Source organism: Chiroxiphia lanceolata, chromosome 18 (genome assembly GCF_009829145.1).
Source record: "Chiroxiphia lanceolata isolate bChiLan1 chromosome 18, bChiLan1.pri, whole genome shotgun sequence".
Lineage (NCBI taxonomy): Eukaryota > Metazoa > Chordata > Aves > Passeriformes > Pipridae > Chiroxiphia > Chiroxiphia lanceolata.
Genome location: NC_045654.1, coordinates 1,832,497 through 1,843,704, shown reverse-complemented (window position 1 = coordinate 1,843,704; position 11,208 = coordinate 1,832,497).

The following is an 11,208-nucleotide window of genomic DNA, read 5'->3' as shown; positions in this document are numbered from 1 at the left end:
TTGCTGAGGGATATCCATGGGGTTGGGAAGGGCACAGGATGGGGTCCCCAGTGGCACTGGGGGTACCCATGGGCTTGGGAAGGCTTGGAATGGGGTCCCCAGTGGCACTGGGAGTATCCATGGGCGTGGGATGGGCATTGGGGGTATCCATGGGGTTGGGAGGGGCACAGGACGGGGTCCCCAGAGACACTTGGGAGTATCCATGGGCTTGGAATGAGGTCTCCAGTGGCACTGGGGTTATCCATGGGTGTGGGATGAGGTTCCCAGTAGCACTTGGGAGTATCCATGGGTGTGGAACGGGGTTCCCAGTGGCACTGGGGGCACACAGGGGCTTTGGGGGGATGACAGTGTGTCATGGCACCCACGGGTGGGGGTCTTTCAGTGCGGGGGACACCCCTGGCACAGGGCAGGGCAGCCCCCTGGCTGAGACCAGGCTGGGGGGTCACACCCTGTGCCAGGGGGGACACAGCACCCCCAGCAACCCCCCATCCCCACCCCAAGAGGGGCCCAGGCTTTGGCATATTAAATATTTAATTGGCAGCAAAGGCACCCACTGGGCCCACCAGGGGCAATTAAGCCCCCCCCTGCCTCTGCAGCCTGCCCAGCCCCCCCGGCAGTGCCATCCTGGGCACCCACCACAGGATGGGGGGCCCCCACTGTCCCCTCCCCGCTCTCAGCCCCCACAGGGCACCCCAAAACAGGGAGTGGGGGGACAGCAGGGAGCTGAGGGGGTGCAGAGCCCCCCCAGCCCTTCCCCAGCAGGGTGGGGGCGCAGGCAGGGAGCCCCTCGGGGTGCAGGGAGACCCCCAGGCACAGCCCCCCCATCACTGCAGGGGGAGATCTTCAGCGGGATCATTATCCGGGATTCCATGGTCCGGATCAGCGGCACTGGGGAGGGAAACAGGAGGGAGATGAGGGCAGGGGGTCCCCAGAACAGGGTGGGGGTCCCCAAAGCAAGATGGGGGTCCCCAGAAGGGGCAGGAGGTCCCCAGAGGAGGGTGGGGGTCCTCAGCAGGGGAAGGGAGTCTCCAAAGCAGGATGGAGTCTCCAAAGCAAGGTGTCCCCAGAGTGTCCCCTGGGGTGTCCCCAGAGCAGGCAGGAGGTCCCCAAAGCAGGGTTGGGGTCCCCAAACAAGGTGGGATTCCCAGCAAGGGCAGGGGGGCCCCAGAGCTGGGTGGGGTCTCCAGCATAGGCAAGGGGTCCCAAGCAGGGTGGGGGTGCTCAGCAGGGGAAGGGGGTCCCCAAAGCAAGGTGGGGGTCTCCAGTATGTGCAGGGTGGGGGTCCCCAGAGCAGGGTGGGGGTCCCACTGACCCGTGTAATACACGTTCTCATCCCAGCCCCTCTTCCTCCAGGCTGCGTTCCTCGTCTCCTCCCGGGACTGCAGGTCCTTGTAGGCTGCAGGGACAGGGTGGCACTGGCACCCTGAGCCCCCCAGCCCGTCCCCACCCCCCAGGTGTCCCCCCCTTACCCCAGAGGTGATGGACCACGTAGAGCTCCCCAATCTGGGAGAAGAACCCCCCGACTGCCTCCTGGTTCTCCTGCCGGTACTTGATGGCCCGAGCCCTGGCACGGAGCAGGACACACTGGGGGGGCTGCCCAGGGTTCCCCCCCTGCTCCAGAGGGGCCTTTTTCCCGCCTTGGAAAAGCTGGGAAACCGGTGCTGGGAAAACCAGTCTCTTACCAGTTGTTGCCCATTCAATCATGGTCCCTGGCTGGGAGCAGGGGAGGAAAACCAGTCAGAGCCTCCCTGCCCGGGCTCTCCTCAAGGAGGGAAGGATTTTGGGGTGGTGTTTCCCCCCAAAACACCACCCAGGGGGCAGGTACATCAGCCTGGAGACCACCCCGAGGCACGGGGTGACCCCCCACCTTCAGCTTGTAGGTCCTGAGCTCGTAGATGTTGGGTCCCTGCCGGGGCTGGGGCTCGTTCCAGAAGCTGAACTCCAGGAGCAGCTGGGTCCTGCGGGACAGCAGCATCCGGCTCCTCTCCTTGCGGAAGTCCAGGTACTCCTGGGGACAGCCCCAGCCGGGGGGGGGTCTGGGGTGGGGGCCATGGGGCCTGGGGGGGTGGGCACGGGGGTGTCACCCCCCCCACCCGCCGGTACCTTGTTCTGCCTCAGCTTGTTCATGCAGTCCATGAGCGCCGGGGTACCCGCCCGAAGAGAAGCGCCACAGGTGCACTGCAGAGAGGGGTTGGGAGTGGGGAACGGGGGCAAACACCCCAAAATCCCACCTGAGCTCTCTGCCTTTGGCACCAGGAGCCGCTGCCCACCTGCCCTCACCTGCCTGGTCCTGCTCGCCATACCAGGTGTTCCAGTTGCCCACCAGGTCACAGGGGTAGTCGGGGTCCGAGTGGAGCTTGGGCAGCACCTCCTCTCTGTGGGGGAACAGTGGGGGGGCAGTAGGGTGGGAGGCAGCACCCCAAAAAGCTTCCCAGTACCCCTGTGTGCCCTCCCAGGACATGGAGGGATCTGCAGCACTCTGGGGGAGGCAACCAGGGAAACTTGGATCGAGGCAGGGAGCAGGGACATGGATCAACCCAGGCACTCAAGGAGCTCTGCACAAGCCCTCCCACCCTTTTGCTCCAGGACAGCCCCCACAATATCCCGCTGGGATGCTGGGCAGCCCCCCAGTATCCCATTGGGATATCCCTCAATGTGTGCTCACGTCAGCTTGTTGTAGGCTTCCAGGCATTCCGGCTTCACGTTGTGAACTGCAGGGAGAGGGGAGAGGGGCTGGGAAAGGGGGAAGGAGGGCAGGGGAGCGGGTGGGAGGGAGAGCAGCCCCCCTCTGTGCCCCCCCAGCCCGCTGGGATCACTCACACTGGATCTTGTAGAGGTTGCTGGTCTCCCTCTTGGAGAGCAGGTTGGAATGGGCGTCCTTGCGTGGATCCACCTTGTGCACGAAGAGAGAGCGGAACCAGCTGCCCTCGGCCTCCTGGGAGTACCCCCCTGCGGGACAGTGGGTCAGGAGGAGCCCCCACACACCCCTCCGTGGGGGCAGCACCGGGAGGGACCGGGAATGACCGGCTGGAGGGCGACATGGGATCCAGAGCCCACACTGCCAGTCCTGGGCAGCCGCCTGCCACTGTCCGGCTGGGGGGAACTCCCTCCAACCCGGGGGCTTCGGTGGGTTCCAGTCAGTCCATACTGGGAGAAGGGAGCTCTGTCCCAGTTCGGGGGGTCTGTCTGCAGTTCCAGTCCATCTCCCAGAATCCAGGCAAATCCCAGAACCCGGAGGGATTTTGGCCACACTGCCCCGACAGGGCAAGGACACCAAGGTGGGATGTAGGGAGAGGGGGGCAGCCCCACAACCTGCCCCCAGGGAGCCCCCAGGTCAGGAGGTGACCCTTCCAGGGGAAAGGGGACAAGGGGTGAGGGGGCAGCTCCCCATGGGACACCCCTCAGCCCCAGGGGCCACTCCAGTGGCAGTGACCCCCTCCAACAGCGAGGGGACAAGGGCACATGGGGCAGGGGGTAGCCCCCAACTTGTCACATGGGGCAGAGAGTAGCCCCCAACTTGTCCCCCAGAGCCATCAGTTCCAAGAGCCACTCCAGTGGCAGTGACCTCCTCCATGGGCAAGGGGACATGGGGCAAGAGAGTCAGTCCCCAACCTGACCTCAGGGACACCCCCCCTCAGCCCCAGGGGCTACTCCAGTGGTGGTGACCCCTCTGTGGTCAAGGGGACATGAGGTGAGGGGAGTAGCCCCCCAACCTGACCCCAGGGACTCCCTTAAGTTCCAGGAGCCACTCCAGTGGCAGTGACCCCATCCATGGGCACAGGGACATGGATGAGAGGATAGCCCCCCAGCCTGACCCCAGAGACCCCCCATAAGTTCCAGGAGCCACTCTGGTGGCAGTGACCCCATCCATGAGCACGGGCACAAAGGGACAAGGGCACATGGGGCAGGGGGGCAGCTCCTCAACTTGCCCCCCAGGGACCCCCATCAGTGCCAGGGGCACTCTGGTGGCAGTGACCCCTTCCATGGGCAACGGGACGTGCAATGAGAGGGCAGCCCCCTCAGCCCGACCCCCTGTGCCCGCCGTGGGACGCGGGGCCGGTCCCCCGGGGCAGCGGCGGGGGGGGGAGCGGGGGCCCTCGGCCCCAGGTCCGAGCTGCGGGCGGACCTTTGCCCCGGCGTGAGGCAACGACCGCGGGGCCGCCCCGGGGGCCGCCCGGGGGGTCCGGCAGGGCCGCGGGCTCCGGGGGGGATGCGGGGTCCGGGGGGCTCAGGGGGGGGGGGAGTGGGGTCCCCGTCCGGGGGATGCGGGGTCCGGGGGCTCTCAGGGGAGGGCGATGCGGGGTCCGGGGTGAGTTCGGGGTCTCAGAGGCGGCGAGTGCGGGGTCCCCGCACGGGGGTCGCGGGGTCCGGGGGGACGATGCGGGTTTCAGGGAAGATGCGGGGTCCGGGGGGGGAAATCGGGGGCTGGGAGGAGGGAAGTACGGGGGTCCCAATCCGGGATCCGCGGGATCCGAGGGCTCGCAGGGGCGAGGGCTGCGGAGTCCGGAGCGGGATGCGCGGTCAGGGGGCTCTCTGGGGACGGGGGTGCGAGGCCCCTGCCCAGAGCTGGTGGGGTCCGGATGCGGGTTTCGAGGAAGATGCGGGGCCCGGCGGGGGATCAGGGGGCTCGGGGAATGGGGGTCCGGGGGTCCCCGCCAGGAGGGCCGCGAGGTGCAGGGGGGATTGCGGGGTCCGGAGGGCTCTGGGGGGAGGGATGAGGGGTCCCGCGCAGGGGGTCGCGGGGTGCGAGTGGAGGATGCGGGGTCCAGGGTGGGGATGCAGGACCCGGGGGGGCCACGATCAGGGCGCACAGGCGAGGGGTGTCCCGGGATCCCCGCCAAGGCTCGGAGGGATCCGGCGGTGCCGCGGGGTCTGAGGGGGCTCTCGGGGTAGGGGATGATGAGGCGGGGAGGCGGCACCTCGCTGGGGTGGGGGGGAGGTCTGAGGGGGGATGCCGGGTGCGATGGGTCAGGGCTGGGTCCCCCCGGGTTCCCCCCCCCACCGCACTCACCGCGCGCCCCCCGGGCCGCGCCCCCCGCCCCGCAGCCGCCGCAGCGCCGCGCTCCCGCCGCGCGCCCCCGCCGCCATCTTCCGCACGGGGCGGGGCCAGCGCGAGGGGGCGGGGCCGTGTGGCCACACGGCCCCGCCCCCTCGCGCTAGGCCCCGACCCCCCCACCCCCTCAGAAGCTGGCCTGCAGCACCGTGATTCTGATTGGCCGCCCGGCCGCGCCTCGCGCCCCCGGCCACGCCCCCCCGCCCCCGTCCGCCGCCGCGGCGACGCCTCATGGCTGCGGGCGCGGAGCTCGGTGTCTGATTGGCCGCGGGTGTCGCTCCAGCTCGCGCTCGGTTCCGGCGGGGCGGGGCTTCCTCGGGCTCCACCCTGCGGGAGGCGGGGTCAGAGGGAGGCGGGGCTTTCTCGCCGAGGGGGCGGGGCGGGGGGGGGCCAGACCCACCTGCCCGAGCGGTTTCGGGGTCGGGGGGTCCCCCCGTTCCCCTCAAGCGGCCCTGGGGTCCTCCGGGCCGGAGGCTCCTCCTGCGTGGGGGCACCTTCGGGAGGGCACAGGAGGGCCGATACTGCAGCCTGAGCCGCGGCGCCCTGGAGCTGCTCCGTACCCTCAGCTGCAGAGACCCCTCCTCTGCCCAGAGACTCCCCTCGGCTCCAGGGACGACTCCTCTGCCCAGGGGCCCCCTCCTTCTGCACCCCCCCCTCCCGGCTCCAGAGACCCACCCTCTACCCCACAGCCCTCCTCTGCCCTAGCGCCCTCATTCCTGCCCTGACCCCCCCCTCTGCCCCAGAGCCCCTCTCTGCCCCAGAGACCCCCACCCTGCCCAAAGTTCCCCCACCCTGCCCCACAGCCCATCCTGCCCAAATCCCCACCCTCATGCCTCCATAGGCCCCCCTACTGTGCCCCATAACCCCTCCTAACCCGTAGCCTCCCCTCTCTGTCCCCTGTAGACCCTTCTGCCCCATAACCCTATGCCCCTGAGCCCTCCTTCTGCCTCAGAGCCCCTCCTGCCCTATAACCCCCCTCCTGCCCTAGAGCCCCCCCGTTTAGCCCCATAACCCCCTCTTATCCCTTAGCCCCCAGCCTGCCCACAGACCTGCCCCACAATCACCCCAGTAACTGCCCCCCTCCCCAGTACAAGTCCCAGGGCCCCCCCAGCTCACCTCGCCGGGGGGCAGCGGAAGGTGCGGGGAGCGGCGAGGGGGGGGCACGGGGGCGCCCCAGCCCCTCCCCTCGGGGGCACGGGGAGCACCAGCCAGGGGGGCGGGTGGGCAATGGGGGCGAAGGGGGGACCCTCACTGGGGGGGTCCGGGGGTGTCTGCAGGGACAGGGAGTGGGGGGAGCTGGGGAGGGGGGAAAAAAACAGGCGTTAAAGGGTTCACTGCCCCCCAGACACCCCCCCAGCACTCTGTGACCCCCCCACCAATCCCCCCCCAAACTCTCTCTGACCCCCCCAAACCAGCCCATCTCCTCCGCCCTTCTGGGATCCCTCAAACTCCCGAAAACGCTCAGTACTCAGGATCCTTGTGTCCCCCGCATGGACTCAGCCCCCCGGTGCCCCTGTGCCCCTCGACCCCACTCTTCCTGGCAGGGCAATGCCCCCGGTGCCCCCCGTTGCCCCCATACCTTCCTCACCCGGGCAGGGGCGATGCCCCCCGTGCCCCACGTACGTTGCTCACCCTGGCAGGGGCAGTGCCCCCCGGTGCCGCTGTGCCCCACTACCCCACTCCCAGGGACAGGGACGATGCCCTCTGTGCCCCCCGTGACCCCCTACCTCACTTACCCGGACAAGGGTGATGCCCCCAATGCCACCCGGTGCCCCCCCCTACCCTCCTCGCCCGGGCAGGGGCGATGCCTCCCGTGCTCCAGTGCTCCCCGTGCCCCCCGTATCCCACTCCCCCGGACAGGGACAATGCCCCCTGCGCCCTCCTACCCCCTCTAACCCTTAACTGAGCAAAGGCGATGCCCCCCCGTGTCCCCCTACCGCACTTACCCAGGCAAGAGCGATGACCCCGGTGCCGCCGTGCCCCCCATACCCCCTTCCTCCGGGCAGGGGCGATGCCTCCCGTGCCCCCCGGTGCTCCCCGTGCTCCCCGTGGCCCCTGTATCCTGCTCCCCAGGCAGGGACAATGCCCCCTGCGCCCTTCTACCCACCTCTAACCTCTTTTACCGAGCAAGGGCGATGCCCCCCGTCCCCCCTGTGCACCTAAGCTCCCATACCCCACTGAGCCGAGCAGGGGCGATGCCCCCGGCGCAGGGCACAGACCCCAGGCGTGCAGCTCCTCGGGGGTCTCAGCCCCAGGCAGTACGTTCGCATCCCGGGGTGCTCGGTCTGGGAACGAGAGGGTTCCATAGTTGGGGGTCCAGGTCTCCGGGGTCTGTCCCCCCACCCAGGGCACCCCCGGATCCGCGGACCCGGGGCCCGCCGGGGGCTGACCGTGAACAGGAACTGGGGGGGGCGGGGGGCGGGGGGCAGGACACGGATCTCGTAGCCGGGCAGGGGGGAGCCCCGCCCCGCACTCGCTGCTCGCTGCTGTCTGGGGGGCAAAGGGGGGTCAGAGCGGGGGTGCCAGGGACTCCGCGGGCACCCCGAGACACCCAGGACCACCAGGGGGGTGCTGGGAACTCCTCTGAGTCCCATCGGCTGCCCCCAAACCTCCAGAGCCCCCCCAGACCTTAGAACCCCACCAAGGACCTTTTCAATCCCCCAGGGACCCCCAGTGTCCCAGGGACCCCTGATCCTACCAGGATCCCCATCCGTCACTGAGACCCCCAAATGCCCCAGGGACTCCCAATTCCCGGGGCTCCCTGAACCTACAGGAACGCCCCAAGCTCCAGGGACCCCCACATCCCACGGGAATCTCTGACTCCCCCAGAGACCCTCAAATGTCCCATGAATCCCTGATCCCACTGGGATCCCTGACCACTCCAGGGACCTCTAACACCCTAGGGACACCCAATCTTTTGCCCTCCCCCCTTACAGCCCCTCAATACCCCAGGAACCCTGATCCCCCCAGGGACCATTAGTCCCCTTGGGATCCCTGAGACCCCCAGGTACCCCCCACCCCGCCGGGCCCCCCCGGTCTCCCAGGATCCCCAAAGCCCCAGGGATCCCCCAGGATCGCTGACACCCCCCCACAGGTACCCCAGGTCACCCAAGCCCCCCCCTCACCCGCAGGTCCCCGCACCCCCCAGGGTATCCCGCCCCCCCCCCCCCCTCACCCCGGTAGTAGTAGAGGCAGAGATCCGCCAGAACAACCAGCGGCGCTTCCAGAGCCGCAGCCCCGAGCTGTCCTGGGGAGGGGGGACAGGGACTGAGTCCCCTCAGTCCATCACCCCCTCCTCCGGGGGTCTCTGCTGCCCCAGGCCCCCCCAACCCCTCCTGATTTCCCAAACTCCATAATCCCCTGCTATCCCAAACCCCATAAACCCCCTTCCCTCCCAGAGACCCAAATCCTATAAACCCCCTGCCCTCCCAAACCCCCCCAAACCCCATAAACCCCCTGCCATCCCAAACCCCTCCAAACCTCATAAACCCCCTGCCATCCAAAACGTCCAAACCCCATAAACCCCCTGCTACCCCAGACCCCCCCAAACCCATAAACCCCCTGCCCTCCCAGACCCCCTAAACCCCTAAACCCCCTGCCTTCCCAGACCCTCCCAACACCCATAACCCCCCCAACACCCTCTCCCATCCCAACCCCCCCCAAACCCCATAATGCCCCCACAGTGCCCCAGACTCACCAAAACCCCATTCCTCCCCCCCCCCCCCCGACCCCTCCAACCCCCATAGCCACCCCCAGGACCCCCCAACACTCCAGAACTCCCCCAAATCCCGTGACCCCCAAACACCCCCCCCTATTCCAGACCCCCCCCAACCCTGTACAACCCGCAGCACTCCCACACACCCCATACCCACCCCAAATCTCACAACCCCCGCAGCACCTCCAACTGCCCCAGATCCCCCAAAGCCTCTCTGATCCCCAACTCAGTCCCTTCCACCCCCGCACACCCCCCCGGGCCCCCCGAAACCCCATGACCCCCCTCCCTGCTCTCACCTGCTTGTACAGCCAGCCCCGCATGGCGGGGGGGGGTGCGGGGGTCCCTGCGCGGCGCCTGCCCCCCCTTCCCAAAGGCGTGGACCCTCGGCACGGGCCGGCAGGGCTGGGCAGGGGGGGTCACCCAGAGTGGGGGCTTCAAGGAGGGACCCACCGGCCCCCCTACGGCCCCCCAGCCTGGCAGGGGCCCTACCAGCCCCCCTCCCCAGTTCACCTGTACACCCCGCCGTGCCCCCCCAGCTCCCCAGGGCTCCCCCCTTGTGTCCCATAGGTCCCTGTGGAGCCTTGGGATCCCCCATAACCCCCCCCCCCTCACTGTTCCCCATGGTCCCCCTCGCACCCCCCTCTCGCTCCCTGGGGTCCCTCATGCCTCCCCTCGCCCCCCCAACAGCTCCCCATGGGTCTCCAGCCCCCGAGCTCCCTTGGGTGCCCCACAGCCCCTCATGGCTCCCCACGATCCCCCCCACACCCACAGCCACCCACAGCCCCCGGACTCCCCCCAGCGCTCCCCCCGTGCCCACCTGGGTGCCGGGGCCGGGGGGGGCGGGGGCTGCGTTTGGGGGGTCATCCTTTTCTGCCATGGGGGGTCCTGCGGGGGCAGTGGGGGGCGGGGGGGCCCGTCAATGTCCGCATTGTCCCCGCGGGGACAGAGGCCCCGTTCTTCCCGATGCGGGGGCGGGGGCCGCTCCCGGACGCCTGGATCCCCCCTGGGGGAGGGGGTTGGAGGGGCTTCTCGGCTCCCGCTGGCCCCTTCCCTCTTCGGCGGGTTCAAGTCCGTCCCGTTCCCCCGTGCTGCCGTCCCAGTTCCCCTCCCAGTAACCACGAACTGGTCCCAGTCCCATCCCGTTATCCCCGTGCACTCCCAGTTTCCGTCCCAGTATCCCTGAACTGGTCCCCTCCCAGTTCCTATCCCGTTATCTCTGTGCTGGTCTCAGTTCCCGTCCCAGTAACTTTGAGCTGGTCCCAGTTGCCCGTCCCAGCAAGCCTGAACTGGTGTCAGTCCCACCCCGTTATCCCGTGCAAGTCCCAGTTTCTGTCCCCGTATCCGTTCCAGTTATCCCCGTGCTGGTCTCGGTTCCCGTCCCAGTAACTCTGAGCTGGTCCCAGTTCCTGTCCCCTTTCCCCACTGCTGGTGCCAGTCCCATCCCGTTATCCCCGTCCCGATCTGGGTCGCAGTCCCCCTTCCCTCATCCCAGTGCCTGTCCCCGTTCCCAATCCCAGTTCCGTTACCGCAGCTGATTCCGCTCCCAGTCCCGTCCCCTGTCCCGGTGCCGGTCCCGTCCCGTGTCCCTGTACTGGTTCCCAGTCCCGTCCCGTTCCCCCGCGCTGGTCCCAGTTCCAGTCCCGTGTCCCGGTCCCGCCCCGCGTCCCCGCCCGCCCCGGGCGCTGCTCCAGTCTCTGCCCCCACTCACGAGCCCGGACACCCGAATCCCCCCGGACCAGCCGGACCACCCGGCACGGCCACTCGGGACCCGGCGGGGACACCCACCGGGGGGGCAAACACCCCGTGTCATCCCGGAACCCCGTCTGCGGGACACCCACGGCGGAGGGGACACCCGTGTCACCGGGGACACCCCGCGGCACCGGGGACACCCGCGGCCAAGGGGAAAACTCCGCCGCACCAGGGCTTCCACGGACCCCGGACACACCCGGACACCCCAGGGACCTCGGGCGTTCTGGGGACGTTTCTCCGTCCCCCTCGTGTCCCTCCGGTCCCCCCTCCATGTACCCGATTGTCCCCCATTGTCCCAGTGTCCCCTCCCTGTCCTCCCCCTGTCCCCCCATGTCCCCGTGTCCCCTATGTCTCCGTGTGCTCATGTGTCCCTGTGTCCCCCCATGTCCCCATGTCCCCTCATGTCCCTGTGTCCCTTGTCCCCGTGTCCCTGTGTTCCCCCGTGTCCCCTCAATGTCTCCCCGTGCCCCCTCGTCCCGTGTCCCCCCATGTCCCCGTGTCCCCCCATGTCTCTTGTCCCCGTGTCCCCTCCGTGTCCCTGTGTTCCCTCGTGTCCCCTCCATGTGCCTCCGTGCCCCCTTGCCCCGTGTCCCCCATGTTCCCGTGTCCCCTCGTGTCCCCCCGTGTTCCCACGTCCTCGTGTCCCCCCCCCAATGTCCCCGTGTTCCCCCCCGTGTCCCCTTTGTGTCTC